This window comes from Canis lupus, chromosome 27 (assembly GCF_048164855.1).
Source record: "Canis lupus baileyi chromosome 27, mCanLup2.hap1, whole genome shotgun sequence".
Classification (NCBI taxonomy): Eukaryota; Metazoa; Chordata; class Mammalia; order Carnivora; family Canidae; genus Canis; species Canis lupus.
This window is the reverse complement of record NC_132864.1, coordinates 20,119,936-20,136,995: the sequence shown is the minus strand read 5'-3', so window position 1 is coordinate 20,136,995 and position 17,060 is coordinate 20,119,936. Positions and strand designations below refer to the sequence as shown.

Below are 17,060 nucleotides of genomic sequence, written 5' to 3'. Positions count from 1 at the left end.
TCTTAGAAAATACTTAGTATTTTCATAAATCTTAGAATCCAAAGTTTCAATTTTGTTAGCTATTCAGATTTCTCTAAAATCTTTCTTAAACAATCTATTTTTTTCTGATTTCAAATGTAATAGATCTTGTAACAAATTTTTAAAAATATTTTATTTATTTATTCATGAGAGACACACACAGAGTGGCAGAGACACAGGCAGAGGGAGAAGCGTGGGACTCGATCCTGAATCCCAGGATCACGCCCTGTGCCAAAGGCAGATGCTCAACTGCTGAGCCACCCAGGTGTCCTGATCTTGTAACAAATTCTAACAGAATTACATAACAAGAAGTGGTAACCTTCCATAGATGTCTCTCAGAAAAAAACTACACTTTAGCAGTTCAGTGTATATCCTGCTAGACTTTTTTTCTGACATATGTCTGCCTTGTCTGTTTCTGTGTGTATAAAACTTTTTCTTTTTCTGAATGAGATTACTGTTTTACAACTTGTTTTTCCTAAACAACATGAGTGAGAGTCCTTTCTTCATTAGTATCATAGATAAATCTTGTTCTTTTTAATGGCTGCATAGAATTTCTCTATGGATATATAAGATACTGGTGGCTACTTGGATTGTTTCCAATTTTTTAGACCAATAATGTAATTCATTCAACAGCTAAGTCAACAAATATTTATTAATCATCTTTGCAGTAGGTACTGGAATGAATAGGGATGGCGGATGACATGCAGAAGCCTCAGCCTGCTGCCAGCTGAAACAATCTACCTCTTCACCAGCTGGTGCACAGCCACCAGCTGTCCTGCTCCTCCATACATGGGACTTGCCTCTCTGAGGAGATCCACCTTACAGCCAGCCATGTCCTTGCATCTGGTGTTGTAATGGCAGGGTAGAATCAGGAAGGAAGTAGCAGCCACAGGGTTGACATATGAGATACCCTGGTACAGGTGTGACCGTACCTTCCAGGTATGACTTGGAATATTTAATGTGCCCAGGACTGGCTTTCCAACCAAAGCATGAAGGAAAGAGCTGACAAAAAGCTATTGACCCTGCAGTGGGTAGGTGAGGTCCTTCACCTACCCAATAAGAACTGAGGATTGCACTGCAAATGTTTCCTAAGTGTGGGACTGCTACTACCTTCATAATGAGACAGAACCCAGTTGCATTAAGAAATCACTATGAAGAGATTATAGAGCTTACAGTCCTAGACTTTTGGTCATATACTGATAAATAAGAAAGGAAATCAATTTCTGTTTTGATTTTAAACTTACCCAAACAGTAAATTCTCCTCATACTCCTCTATCTGCCAAAGGCATCACAACAACCTAAGCAGCTGGCTCACCTCCTTAGGTGAGGCACTGCCTTTCCAGAGGAGTGAGGAATGGTCAGAACGCTTCCTTACAAGATGATAGTGGCATTTAAAAGAGCATGGTGATTTAAAGATCACTTGTCTGCCACCATTTAAAAAAGAAAGCAACAAAGGGAGCTATAGGTTGGGAGACGCCAGGCTGAGAGAGTCAAAGATAAAATGCATGGTTTGGGGGAGGATATCTGAAGTCCTTGGAGATGACAAAGTCTACCTCTTTCCGGATTCCCTAAGAAACCACCCCTATTACTACACCACACACTTTGTTCTTATAAGGGGGACTAGTCATGGTAAGAAGCCAAATTCTAGAGAGTAAAGCAAAGAATCCTCATGTTCTTCCTCTTCTGTCCCGATTAAGCTTATCTTGTGCCCTCTCTATACCCTTGGCAGAGTTCAACTTGACAAGTTCCCCTCTTGTAGTACTAAAGCTACTGATTATCTACACACTTCAGCTGGTGTTCCCAAGGACCCATCTTGAACTGCATATCAGCTGCTTTCCCCAGAAGGGTTGGTTCTCAAATACTGGAGGCTGATTTGGGCAGGCCAGCTGAGGAGGCTCTGTTACCAAGCACCACATGCTATAAAACACTGCTCAGACTTAGACTCTAAGTTCCTTGGAGCAGAAATCCTATCATTCATTCCTGCAGCAGTGATCAAAGACCCAGCATGTGCTAGGAGATTAACTGATTGGTACATGGTATCTGGCAAACCCAGAGCTTACCACAGTCTGGTTCATAATAAATACCCAGATACACTTTTTTTTGCTTGACACGTTCTTTCCCATTTCTGGATGCCTAATCTTACTACTGCATATTCAAAGTATCAATTCATCTCACTCAAAATAGAAGGAGGTTCCACAGATCTCTCTCCAGAATATCCAGATTCTAGAACACCCAAACTGTATCCAGGCTAAGGTTTTACCCTGACAACACAGCAGACTAGAATATGTGGAAAACCCTCCTGTTTACAAACACTGAAAGTGCTGGGTAAGTTTCAGTCTATTAAACATTCTTCAAACATTCTGTTTAACTCCTAAGAAATCAGAGAAATTCTCAGGAGCCAAAAATGAAGAGGGCGCTAAAACCAGAAAAGGAAGTGGCACTCATGTCAGGGGCTGCTCTGAGGACATCTGCCAATGTCAGGAGCCTAGAACTAGGGAAAGAGGAGGCAAAGTTTCTACCCAGCACCAAATGGAACACCAGAACCAAGATGTCTATCTACCACTGGGGCCATTGTATGGATAGCACACTCAAAAAGCAAAATAGGGAGAAAGCCAATCTACTGGCAAAGAGAGCCTACCTGAAAACTTGTCTGACTCAGGTTCAGCTCAGGATGAAAAATGTGGACCCTGGGTTTGAATTTATACTACCCGCAAGGCCCCAACTCCCTATGCCTAGTAATTATTTTCAGGTTGGTAACAGGTCTCCTGGTACCTGGCAGAGTCTTCTCAGGAGGAAGACCCTCTCAACCCAGACGCCTTAGGAAACCTACAAATCAAGATCAGCCAAATATGAGTTCATAATAAAAAAATCCCAGGGCAGCCCCAGTGGCCCAGCAGTTTAGCGCTGCCTTCAGCCCGGGGTATGATCCTGGAGACTCAGGATCGAGTCCCATGTCAGGCTCCCTACATGGGGCCTGCTTCTCCCTCTGCCTGTGTCTCTGCCTCTCTCTCTCTCTCTCTCTCTGTGTGTATCTGTCATGAATAAATAAAGTCTTTGAAAAAAAAATCATAAATACAGAAAGAGAAAACTCAGCATAAATTAGAGGTAGAAAACAAACAGAATAGACTTCCAAGAATATCATATACTTATTAGGTAAAACAAAAATGTTTGCTGAAAACGTTTATAGAAATAAAAGAGGGTGAGGGTTCAAAACCAGCAGAACAGCCTTGAGATAAACAAAATAAATAGAATTTCTAGAAATTATAAAGGCAATGGATGAGTTCAACAAGTAATTAGAGTTCAAGAGAATTCCGTAAACCAAAGACAGATTTGAAGACATCTTTCAGAACGCAACACAGAGAGGCAGTGATGTTAAGTGTGAGCAAGCAGTGCATAGCACAGAGGACAACAGGCTGGTCCAATATACATCTACCCTGAGGTTCCAGACAGGAACAACAGATAGGATGAGGGAGAGGAAGATTTTGACAAAGGCTCAGAATGTTCTACAACTGAAAGGGAACAAGCACAAGAAATCCCAAATGGGAAAAATAAAAAAGTCCATGCACACCTACAGACACATCAGAGAGAAACCAAAGAAAAGTAAGGAACAGATCTTCAAAGCAGACAAAAGAAGAGAAAGAGTCCTGAGAGCAATGGCCCTTAGACTGACAGCCAAGTTCTCAGTGACACCAATGGAGTCAAAACCAGTAATCTCTTCAAAGGGCTGAGAGAAAAGAACTGTCAGCCTACCATTATAAAGAACAAGCAAAACTACCTTAGACTGAGGTGAAATAAAGCGGTTTTGGGGATAAAAACAGAGAACTCTTATGCCTAAGAGACTCTCACTAAAGGAACATCTAAAGAATATACTTTTAGAAGGTGGAAAATCATTCCAGAAAAAAGGCCTGGGACACTGGAACAGTGAGTAAAAATTCAGGTAAATGTGCTTAAGAATATGCAAATACTATCCACAACAACAATGCTGATTGGGGGTTAAATACGCAGAACAGACTGTCTCATCCTTCTTATTCCAAACAGACAAATGCCACGGATCAGGGCAATTCACCAGGACCACAAAGATTCCAGATGCCCAGGGGACCCTCCAGCACTACAGCCTGCAGTGCAGTGGCAGTGCCTGTGTGGCACATAGGAGGGACTCAATATGTATTTGACGAAAGAATGAATAAGTGCTACACATCTCTGCCTGTATCTATCGATTACAGGCCAACAGCACACTGGCCTACAGTAGAGATTTGCTCCACGCATACAAATGAACACATTAAGTCGATTTGCTTTTGCACTCACAGCAGCATATTTAGCCGTTTCAGAAGTGGGAGGTACAGTTTCATTCAGTACAGATCCTAAAGTACAAGATTAGTAATGCTCATTAAAAAAAAAAAAAAGATACAAAAGAAAAAGACTTCTCGGTCTTTGGAATAGAATTTAGTCATGTACATGACCCACTTTGCTATTCTGACCCAACCTAAGTATGACCCGCAAAAATGTGGTTAAAAATTTCATTATAAAAAAATGCAGGGTCTGCATATTCATGTTCACATACAAAGCTAAGTGAACAGCCTCTATAAATTCACAGATGAGCTAAGATTTAAAAAAAACGATGAGAAAGACAACTGGGGTGGGAGGGGGGATCTAGTGAGAAAAGAGTAAATCATACACAAAACAGCCAATAAAAAAATAAAAAAGCAGTTAATATACATGAATAATGGATGTCTGATTTAAAAGCAGTTTACTCCGATATGATGTAATTTTTGACAATCAGCCAGAGAGACTATTTTGTAAGTCCTTGCCAGAGAGAAGTCAGAGTGTGAGGCTTGGTAACACGGCGTATCTGTGAACATGTGCACAATGACTCTCGCCGCCATCCCAAAGGTGACTTTCTGTTGGCAAACAGAAACTTGCCTCCCAGGTGCACTTAGCAGCAGCAACCAGCAAGATGCGAAGCTTGAAGAAATGGACCCCCGACACAAGTGCAAATCCCTGAAGTGTAGCACCCCCTCAACAGTTTCCATGACATGCTCCTGGCACAAGCCACAGTCAAATGCAGCACAAAGGGAGCAGCAGCCTGGGCTGCTTTCATGTTTAAGTTTTAATTGGAGTGACAAGCCCACAAGGCCAAGATATTTCAGGGATGGGACGGTGTTGCTGAGTGTCGCCAGGCGCTGGGTAGGCAAGGCCCGTGTGCGCTCCCCACCACCACGTGCCAATGCACCTGCAACCCCCGCTGTTCCAGGACTGGACTCTGCCTGGGAAGGCACTGCCAATCACTGCAGGCTGTGCCAACGTGGGGGCTTTGTGGTGTGGGCAGATGTCTACAAAGGACCAGAGTGAGGCCAAACCAACACCTATTGTGACCTAAACCTGAAAAGAAACCAGAGAGCAAGAGTACGCTTGGGTGAAAATGCAGGCAGACATAATCCAAATCTCTCTCCCTCTCTCTCAACCCTACGTCCATAAATGCTGGAAATAATAAAGGCAAGGCAGGTCTGCTCTGTGGGGGTGAGCAGAATATGGCTCTCTGCTTTGCTTCAGGGCTCTCTCTAGACAATCTCTGTCCTAGTGCTAGAATAAGGAACAGAGATGTGACCACAAAGAACTGGTTGAGGGGTACGTAAAACAGGAACTGTTCCTCATCAGAGCATTCAGCACAATGAAGATGTTATGCAAACGTATAACCAAAAGCTGACAATCCTCACATCCTCCTGTTAGGCTCCCAACATGCCTCATGGTAAACAGAATGCGCAGCCAGCTTCAAAGCACTTCAGCAGTAACCACAGGTAACTGCTCACAGCCCTCATAAGAAAGCTTTTCCACCTCTTTCATACATGGAAGAAAATGAAGGCTGCTGCTGATGAAATGAATTCTTGAAAATCACAGGCAACCTGGACATCATTTCTTTAATAGAAAGACTGCAAGCAAGATGATCCCCATGGGACAGTGTCAGTAAGCCTACAGACTTAACATCGGACTCGACGTGCAGGCTGTCACACTGGCCTGGCTCTCCGTTCCCATTTGACTAGCCCAGTGACTTCTAGCTTGGCCCCAGGTTAGACAGGACAAAGGCTTAGAAGAGGGCAGAGTGTGGACACATAGGACAGCTGATGGGCGAGAGTGAACAAATTCACTGAATAGTCAGGGCCTTTGGTGTCAGGCAGACGGTCCACCCTACAGCTGTGGTTCATGACTGTACACCCACACAAACACGAGCTTAGAAGTGCTTCGCACATAAATAATACTATAAATTGTAGCTGTTCATAATAATCCTGATATTCCTTTCACATAAATCCTTTCAGAATATTCCATGTGATTCTCACAACCACCAAGTGGAAGACAAATACTACTACCTATATTTTATACATGGAGACGCAGAGGCCTAAATCATTTTGAATAGCTTGCCCCAATTACGTAGGTGACAATAGTAGCCAAGGACACAGCAGGCAGAGCCCAGCCAGTCCCATCCCAACGTCAGTGTCTGCCACTGTATCACAATACCTTTCTGGTTTCCAAGAAAAATGGTTATTAATGATGACTAATGTTTATAGTGTTCTCTTAGGTGTAAAAGACTACCATGATGCAGTCTCTCACCTGCTCCCCACAATCACATATGGGGTGGGTCACACGATTTCACTTGCTGTACACATGAAGAAATGGGGGTGTGAAAAGGTCAAAGCATTTACAGAATTATAAGGTTTTGGAGCCAAGATTCAAACATGGGTGGTAGGCCTCCAGGCCCATGGTCTTTAAACCTCTATCCCACGGGGCACAGCGTGTCGCCCCAGGACAAGAAGCATCACAGTAACTCTTGACATGCAGATTCTCAGGCCCCACCCCAGACCTCCTGACTCAGAAACCTTGGGGGTAGGGTCCAGAGATCCATATGTTTCTATACCCCCTTGGCATTTGAGAACCCCTCGTTGCACCTATACTGCCTCCCAAGCCAAAAATGAGTCTCCATCATGACATATTACTCAGCTGTAAATGCTTACTTCCTGCCTCCCAGCTAATGCTAATCTAGTTAAGGATAGCGCTGGGCAGTAACTACCAAAAGGTGAGATTTAGACCAGGTACCACACAAGTCAGAAAAGAAGGGTGCTCACTGAGAGCCAGGCTATCAGTAAGGCTCCTTCTGAGAAGTGAGACTCTGGATGGACCTTTCCTGCAAGGACATGGAGAGACAGGAGGGAAAGAGGGAATGCTACCACTAATCAGTAACAAACGTGTCATATCATAGATTGAGTCTTACTGGAGCAAAGGACACATTCTGGAGGTGTGGGATGGAGGGCAGGAACTTGACTCCCATAGGTCTTGAGGGCCAGGCTGAAGGCTAGCACCAGGGCTTTACCCACAGTCCTCAGCACATAGCCACTGCTCCGATAAAGCCTGACAGAAGCTATGAGGAGGTACACTAACAGGTGGTATAAGAGTTCAGAGGTGCAGAAAGAGCAGGGACAAGTGAGGAAGGTGGACTGGGGAGCAATTATTTTCATGTCATTTTTGTGAACATGAGACAAGAGTTCATACCCCAAGGAAACACTGCAGTATAATGAGGCCACCTAGGAGAGCAGATGGAGCCTGACCAGAGGTCCTAGCCTAGAAAGATCCAAAGGATCTGGGTATTGAATTTGGTCCACGTCCAGTCAGGGAGTCCCATATCAATGGACCTTTCTGGAGCAGGAGAGGAGCAGAGGCTGGGGCCCAGGTCCCAGTAGTGCTTTCTGCACGCCCCAGTTCAGACGGTTCCTGGCCTCGTTTATTCTAATAGTTTTTGTTTTGAAACAACCAGTTATCATCTTACAATCCTGTAGATTGGAAACCTACTGTGGGTCTCATCGGCTAACACCTAGGTGTCAGCAATGTTCCCTGCTGCAGCATAGGGAAGAATTTGTTTCTTTGCTTTTTCCAGTTTCTAGAAGCTGCCCACATTATTCCCTGGCTCTTAGATCCCTTCCCTCCATCTCCAAGCCGTCAACAGAGAGTCAGGACCTTCTCACAGGGTACCACCCTGGCCTCCTCTCCTGCCTCTCTCTTCTACTTTTAAGAACCTCTGCAGGATGCCTGGGTGGCTCAGAGGTTGAGCATCTGCCTTTGGCCCAGGGCATGATCCTGGGGTCCAGGGATTGAGTCCTACGTCAGTCTCCCTGTGGGGAGCCTGCTTCTCCCTCTGCCTATGTCTCTGCCTTTCTGTGTCTCTCATGAATAAATAAATAAATTTTTTTTTTTTTTTAAAGAAAAGAACCTTTGCGATTACAAGAGGCTTACCCAGATAAGCCAGAAAAATCTCCCTATTTTAAGGTCAGGGGATTGGCAACCTTACTTCCATCTACAACCTTCATTCCCTTTTGTCCTGTAACCTAACCTATTCACAGGTTCTAGCAATGTGGCCATGTGGTGAAGGGGCACTCTGTTGGATTTCTGGCCTCATCGTGATACACTGTAAACCTTATTACTCATCTCAAATTCCTTCATTTGGAATATGATCGCTCAAACTTGGACTGAGCTGAGTTTTCCTTTACTCTGCAAATTAACACACAGAGAGAATGCTTAAAAGAGTAACTTTCTATCCATTAGGACTCATCTGCAGCTCAATAATTTATAATTATTAACCTACTCTAACGTGATGCCTCACTGAAACTGGAGTGCTGAGTAGATGAATAAATCATATTCCATCTATATGCTGAATAAAAAGCAAAGTTCTCTAACTTTTAGTATTTGTTAGTCTAAGCTGCTACGTGTATTTGAAAACAGTGAAATGTCTTCAATAATCTGACATCCCACTCACACAGGTCATTTTCTGTGTGCCTGTCTGGACATAAACACATCAAAAGCATGTAGCGTATTCTATAGTGTTACTGACAAACATTTCCCATAGCCCTCCCCCCACTGCCCCCTGATCTTTATTAAGTGAAAAACAAGCTAATTTTTTAAAAAGAATTTTATTTATTTATTCATGAGAGACACAGAGAGAGGCAGAGACACAGGCAGAGGGAGAAGCAGGCTCCCGTACGTAGCCCAATACAAGACTTGATCTCAGAACCCCAGGATCACGACCTGAGCTAAAGGCAGACACGCAACCACTGAGCCACAGGTGTCCCAACAAGCTAATTTTTAACCCTCACAAAACCTAGTTGAGTCTTGGCACAAATATGGCCCAAACAGCATCTGGTCAAAGAAACCAAAACCATACTTATCTGTGAGGTGAAACAAACACAAAGGTCAACTCCAAGTTCACACTCTTCCTTGGGTGTGGATTGGTAAACCAGGATGGAAATTCCACATAAATAATCAAGAAAGCCATTAGCAAAATTGGGTCCTATTAACACACCATCTGTAGATCTTCTTTGGATAGGTGAAGAGAATTACAAGATACAAACTTCCAGTTATAAATAAATTATGGGAATGAAAAGTACAGCACAGAGAATATAGTCAGTAATATTGTAATAACATTGTATGGTGACAGATGGTAACTACACTTGTGGTGAGCATAGCACAATGTATAGAATAGTCAAATCACTGTTATACACCTGAAACTAATATAACATTGTATGTCAGCTATACTTCAATTAAAAAGAGAGAAGAGGGGATCCCTGTGTGGCTCAGTGGTTTAGCGCCTGCCTTTGGCCCAGGGCACGATCCTGGAGTCCCGGGATCGAGTCCCGCATCGGGCTCCCCGCGTGGAGCCTGCTTCTCCCTCCTCCTGTGTCTCTGCCTCTCTTTCTCTATCATAAAATAAATAAACAAATCTTTAAAAAAAAAAGAGAGAGAGAGAGAAGAGGGGCACCTGTTGGCTCAGATGGTTGAGTGTCTGCCTTCAGCTCAGGTCATGATCCCAGGATCCTGGGATTGAGCCCAGCATCAGGCTCCCTGCTCAGCAGGGAGTCTGCTTCTCCCTTTTCCTCTGCCCCTCCCCACTGCTTGTGCTTGCTCTCTCTCTTTCTCTCTTTCAAATGAATAAATTAAAAAAAAAAAAAAAAGAGGAAAAAAATTAGACCCTAAATAAAATTCTAAGCTAATTCAAGAGGCAAAGGAGAAGAAAGGCAATGATCCTCATATACTTCAGGATAATCATCTTGTAATCTTGTACAAGCTTCAATGTTTATAAAAACTAGGAAATGATACAAATGTCACTGGTATACAAAAATCATGCAAATGTAAGTGAAGACAAAAGATGTTTAAGACACAGTGCCAGCCCTCTCCAATAAGGCTTCTTGTGTCAGAGGCTCTGACACAAAGTGACTCAGCATTCATATTAACTTAATCCATTAGTTCTGCAAGAAGCTAAATTAATCCATCCCTTATCTATTCTAAATGTATTCTTCCAAAAACAATTCTTGGGAAAATGAATCTTGCAAAGCATCACAGACTGTTATCCCTACAAGCATGGCTTTAGCCCGATTATCCTTGCACTAGTCCCCATGTTCCAGCCAGCCCGTATCACCCAAATGCTGCTCCCCTGCCTCGCCTCAAACTTCTCCCCTCCAGGTCTGTGGCCTGTGCCTGGGCTTGCCCCCTTCCCAGTCTTTCCATGATGAACTCTAACTTGACCTAAAGCTAGGGGGTGGGAAGGTGAAGGAGGAACCTGACAAGCGCTGAGCACCAGCCCCAAACAAAGCACATTGCCTGCCTTTCCCAGGTCTTCTCCCTTTCCAAATGGGGGATCTTAAGGCATGCACATAACCCACCTAAGGTTTATCTGACTCCAGAACCTTGCCAAGTCCCCAGTGGCTATTCCACTACTTGACTGGAGCTGAAAATACTTTCTCCTGTATTTCCATCCTCTGAACTGTCATTCCCTCTCAAGAGTGGTTCAGGACTGCTAGAGACACTAAAGCCCTCTTAACTTCCTAAACAGCAGCAATATTCCAAGAAATGCTTTTTGTGGAGTCACTTGTCATTGGTTGCATAGGCTATCAGAGGTGGTGGTGTCCCAAAAGGTCTCTAAAGTCAGAGGTTCCATGCTCTGCCCTGAGAAACCCTAGAGCCATGGAGGTGCTTTGGGGTTTCTACAGCATGTGAGAATTTATTATTATTCATTAACAACACAGAACGATTGTCTCACCTCCTGGTACCATTTTAGTGCTAAAACACATATGAAATGCATTTTAATGTTCAATCATCAATGGTTTATCTGTATAACTTTTCATTGCTCTGAAATTCAGCAACTTCAATAAGAAGGCCTCCACAAGCCTCAGGTCCATCTTTATGGGGAGAAAACCACCTTTCTGTTGCTAAGTTACTGGTAAGGCCCATGAGGCAGTAAGCCCCACACAAAGGTTGTTTTGATTCATCTCAGTTTCCAGCACGATCAGAAATCTAGCACATCAAGGCACCTGGGTGGCTCAGTTGGTTAAGCATCTGACTCTTGATTTCAGCTCAGGTCATGATCTCAGAGTTGTGATCTCAGTGTGGTAGCATTAAGCCCTGCATCGGGCTCCCCACTCAATGGGGAGTCTGCTTGAGGCTCTCTCCCTTTCCTTCTCTTCCTCCCTCCACTTGCACACACACTCTCTCTTTTATTTATTTTTTTAAAGATTTTATTTATTTATGAGAGACATAGAGAGAGGCAGAGACACAGGCAGAGGGAGAAGCAGGCTTCTTGCAGGGAGCCCAAGATGGGACTCGATCCCAGGTCTCCAGGATCATGCCTTGGGCCGAAGGCTACCACCAAACCGCTGCACCACCCAGGGATCCCCTCTCTCTCTCTTTTAAAAAAAGAAAAAGAGAAATCTAGCATACAGCATGGGTGCAATAAGCAGTCACTAACAATGGCAGCAACCTCAACAGCAAAAATGGACCTTTTTGGTAGTCCACATCACTTAGTAACCCAGAAAACGGGTCTCCAAGAGCTGTTTTCCTAAATTTCTCCAAGAACAAAGTATATATAAAAAATTTTAAAGCTTTTAAGGTGAGAGTGAAAAGGAAATTAGCCATTTACTTTGTGAACTTTCAATTTTAAATTAGTCATCCTGTTTGTAAAATATGAAGGTTTTGTTCTCTGGAATAGAACTTTGAGCAAAAGATGGATTTCCTATTCTGGTGTAGGTATGGGAGAGAGGAGCCCGAATCCATGGGCACTGTGTTTCTGATTCCAAGGGCTTTCTCGGATATATGTTTCAACTTATGATGAGCACAAACCACCAATCCAGAGTCCTTTCACGTCCATGAACAGGGAATGATTATCATAGGAGACGTTAGCAATTATTTTCCAGCGTGATGTAAGCTGAGGCAGCAGCGCCAAGCAAGCGTCCTTGTCAAACACGTTCCAGCCTTCTGGATTACTTCACTCACATCTCCCTGGTTAGGATGCACGCCGCATGCTGCTTAATACAATCTGCCATCCAATGCCAAGTACTTCAGAACTAAATTAGGAAATATGTCCAAATACATGGAATGATGCTAGGAGCCCTAAATGGGTCTCTTTCCTTTATGAGGCATGAGACTCTTCGTCAACATAATGCTCTTAAATGAGGCAATTCTAGCTTCTAACCCTCTACCTCTAAGAGCAAAATTTAATTCAAACAGCATAAGAATTAATAAAGATAATACGGTATCATAAATAGCATTTTCATGGATGAAGTGTTTTTGACAGATTCAGGAAATGTGAGACATAAAAACAAATCTTAGAGCAATGGTAACAGAGTTGACACTGATTTTCGCACTGTAGCACAATGGAGGCTAGAGTAATTGCAATAACATTTGCTTTCCCTCATGATCACATGCCACTTAGCAATGGCTATCTTTCAAGTTATTTATGCCACTGAAGTCAAGAGCCCAACAAGGCAATACCAAAACTCTGGAACTTGGGCAGCCTGGGTGGCTCAGCGGTTTAGCGCCACCTTCAGCCCAGGGTGTGATTCTGGGGTCCCGGGATCAAGTCCCACGTCAGGCTCCTTGCATGGAGCTTGCTTCTCCCTCTGCCTGTGTCTCTGCCTCTGTGTGTCTCTCATGAGTAAATAAATAAAAAAAAAAAAAAAAAAAAAAAAAAAAAACCAACAACAACAACTCTCAAAACTCTGGAACTTTTAAGTCTGGGGATCCCTGCACACAGGCAAACCAAGATGTACCAGAGCACTAACTCTCTCTCTCTCTGATCCTTCCTACCTGAGCTGGAAACAGCTGAACAACCAGCTGTATTTACAAGCCTTTTCTTAAGACTAAATACATCTATCTATCTATCTTTCTTTCTTTCTTTTTCTTTCTTTCTTTCTTTCTTTCTTTCTTTCTTTCTTTCTTTCTTTCTTTCTTTCGTCTTTCTTTCTCTTTCTTTCTTTCTCTCTCTTTCTTTCTCCTTCCTTCCTTCCTTCCTTTCTTTCAGAGAGAGGGAGAGAGAGAGAGAAAGCATGTGCGCACATGTGAGGAAGGAAGGGCCAGAGGGAAAGAGAGAATCTTTTTTTTTTTTTGTATATTTTTTTTATTGGAGTTAGATCTGCCAACATACCCAGTGCTCATTCCATCAAGTGCCCCCCTCAGTGGGAAAGAGAGAATCTTAAGCAGATTCTATGGAGCCTGATGCTGGACTTGGTCTCATGACCCTGAGTTCATGACCTGAGCTGAAATCAAGAATTGGGCGCTTAACCAACTGAGCCACTCAGGTGCCCCAAGACTAACTACATTTGTGCTACATTCCTTGGTTTCATTTCCTTAGGAGACTATGTATATTAACAGAGCTAGGCTCCAACAAGAGCCAATTTGCTGAAGTCTGTGTAGAATGCCATTTGAATGCTCTAATGCCAGGAACACAACTGGTGTTCTCTACCTCTGTATTGAAAACATGTCCAGCTGGCTAGCTAGATGTATGAACGGATGGATTTGAATCATTATTACTTGATGCTCAGACAGCTGTGGTGCCTATAATATGCTAACGTGATCAATATATGGTACAAGGATATTCTCCAACTAAACAAAAATAACACCTCTGGAATACTTCTACAGGTTAGGAAGATTCTGGTTGCTGACTCAAATTCTGTATCAACATTTGGACTTCACTGTCTGCTTTGATCACACTTAAGCAACAACGGATTATAACTAAACCCCAGTTCTGTATCAATACAAACGAAGATAAACCAAACTCTCTGTTCTCATAAAGCCTTCATCTGAATCCTAAATATACAAGCCAGAGGCACAGACACAAACCTCTATGTGTATGTAGTTCTAGGCAAACTCTACTGCTAATAGTCTCACACCAGCCTAATAAAATGTGCTGGGCCACACGCTGCCAGGCCCAAGCAGATAAAACCAAAACATGGCATTCACAAGCACAGGGACACTGGGCACTGCACATGAGACTGTTTGGGAATTATGATATTACATTATAGGATAGCAGGATGATACTAAAATCTTATTTAGTCACCCATAACATGGCTTAATTCACTCAGAAATGTTACAGGACAATTACATTTCCTAAAAATGCAAGTTTTTCTCAGGAAGCAGAGAATCCATTGAACAAAATCAGATGGAAAGTGCTGCCTCCTGAAAAATGAGGAAAGTTTCATAGATATAGCTTGGCTTCCCTCGTGTTCCAGTGGGTGGCATTCATGTTGGAGAAACATCTCAATGCAAAGTTATTACTGCACTACTAACAACAACCAGCCATCCACCCACATAAGTGTTGGAAGGTTTGGAGCTACACTCACAAAATATTTGGATGACTAATGTTACTGTTAGATTCAAAGAGATCATGAAACACATTCTCGTAGCAAATTTACTACTCTCTTCATTTTAAAACATCAATGAGGGCAGTCCCGGTGGCGCAGCGGTTTAATGCCGCCTGCAGCCTGGGGTGTGATCCTGGAGACTCGGGATCGAGTCCCACGTCGGGCTTCCTGTATGGAGCCTGCTTCTCCCTCTGCCTGTGTCTCTGCCCCTCTCTCTCTGTCTCTATGAATAAATAAAATCTTAAAAAAATAAAATAAAATAAAACATCAGCGAAAAATACCAGTTAATAATGACTTCTTTGAGGAACTATAAACTTTTCAAAGTGAATTTTCATAAAATCAGTGGATTAATCAGTTGATGCTTATAATTACTGCTTTTAAGCGGGTGGGAAAACCCAAGAGACAGCCAAAAACTTCCTTACGTTAATATCTAAAGGATGTGCCTAGGCTAATTTTGTGCTGAACTATCCCCTTTACTGGTTTCTCAAATACATCCACTTAAGTAAGTAAAAGAGAAAGAGGACTTGCCTATGAAAAACTGATTAAAATAGGACAAATTTAAACCAGACTAGCGCTAAATATAACTATCACCTCACTACACTGAGAACTTGAGAAATAAAGGAGATAACCAAAACTTGAAAGTATGATGGATGAAAACTAAGAAAGCAAACAGTCTCTCTTCTCTCAACAAATGAGCTCACTGGTGACCAGAAAAGAAGGTTTTCTCAACGCCTTACAAAACCAAGAGCTCTCCCCTCCTGCACCCACTCCCCCAGGAAGGCATGGCACAGGAGTTAGATTATGCTAAGGCCATCTTTCCAGCTAAATTGTGTTGAATGTCCTCCCACAAAACAGGCCAACTAGAAGCATAGAGGGAGTTCGTTGTCACAGTGAGGTTGCAAAGAGCCACATGTATTTTTGACTGCTTTATGCACCTTCCTTAACGAAGATTAGGTCATTGCAATCCAGGATGCTTTAATTCTTTAAGCATTTACTAAATTACAAAACCAGTGAACACCTTGATGAATGAGGTTTTATCTTGGAGGGGACTATACATAGGGGAAACAAGATGTAAAAATCACAACCAGAGGCCAAACTTAAAACTATGAGTGGAGGAAACAAGCAGGAAGTGTCATGATGGTAATGCTCACATGCCAGGCACTATGCTTAAAGCTTTACAGACAAGTTTTTATCTGACCCTACAACTTTATGAAGTAGCTACTATTCTGACATCCCTTTTTACCAATGAGAAAACTGAGGCATAATGAGACTTAAGTAACCCCCTTAAGGTCACACAGGGCATAGATTACTAGTGTGTTGGGACTGAAGGTCAGGCTGTGTGCCTCCGGAGCCTGCTCTTCAGGCCATAATGCTGCTCCGTGGAAGAGGGTCTCCTTGCAGAAGGAGAGGAGCTGTTGGCTCAGGAAGTTCCTTCCCAAAGATAGCACCCACTGCCAGCGGGGTCAAGATCAGGCAAATTGGAGAAAAACAAAACAAAAGTTGATCCTTTTCTCCCCTGATTCCACTGGAAGAAACAGAGATAAATCAGCTTTAAGACTAAGTACTTGGCCTATAGTCAGGATAGTAAAATATTAGGTAGTGATAAAATTTAGTCATCATGGAAACAATTTCAATTAAAAACCTGTCTCCTTAATTGTGACTCAAAGATTATCAGAAGGCACTTTTATACACTATTAGTGAGAAAATAAATTTTGGTGCAACCCTTTTAGAGGGCGATTTGGCAATGTCCATCACCATCTTAAGTGCACAGACCCTCTGACCAAGCAACATAATAACTGCTAGAATTTCTCCTAGAGGTATACTACACAAGGACTTTTCAAAGGTTGCAGTACACACTGTAGCATGGTCTTTAATAGCCCAAATAGTGAAAGCGACCTAACTGCCTACCAGCAAGGGGGCTGAATAAACAGACTATGGGTCGTAAGCATACACTGGAATCCCAGTGAGAAGGAGCATGGTATGTGCTGACAGGGAATGCTCTCCAAGGTAGATTACTGAATAAAAATGTTGAGTACAGGACAATATGTATACTATGATCTCATTTCTACAAAGATAAGTTTTTAGTGTATAAATGTACCTATAAATGCGTTAAATTTTTCTAGATGGACACCTAAAAAATGTTTAATAGTTTCTTCTGTGGAGGGAGGCTGGGGGAAGGCAGGAGAAAGGAAACAGTTACTTTTCATTTTATATCCTTTAGAAGTGCTTGAGATTCCTCTTTTTCACCATGCTGAATATATAGTGCCTGAATACACCTTATAAAATATAAACAGAGAGATTTAATTTTTTAATTGCCTTATAAAAAATAAAAATCAATGTTCTTTTTTTGTTACTTATACATCTTACTATTTT

General features: G+C 42.6%; 1 protein-coding gene and 2 long non-coding RNA genes across 3 annotated transcripts in view; 1 reads left to right on the top strand and 2 right to left on the bottom strand.

Annotated features, from left to right (window-relative positions):
- FBXW8 (F-box and WD repeat domain containing 8) overlaps nt 1-17,060 on the bottom strand; it is a 120,969-nt gene that overhangs the window by 24,447 nt on the left and 79,462 nt on the right. The window lies entirely within an intron of this gene.
- Nucleotides 2,256-17,060, top strand: part of LOC140619376 (uncharacterized) — a 53,875-nt gene continuing 39,070 nt past the window's right edge. The window contains exon 1 of the long non-coding RNA XR_012019272.1: nt 2,256-2,343. This is a non-coding gene — a long non-coding RNA (uncharacterized lncRNA). The remainder of the gene's footprint in view (nt 2,344-17,060) is intronic.
- On the bottom strand, nt 13,421-17,046 carry LOC140619380 (uncharacterized). Its single transcript, XR_012019278.1, has 2 exons — nt 16,888-17,046; nt 13,421-16,212 (listed from the first exon to the last, which is right to left on the bottom strand). It is a non-coding gene; the product is annotated as an uncharacterized lncRNA (long non-coding RNA).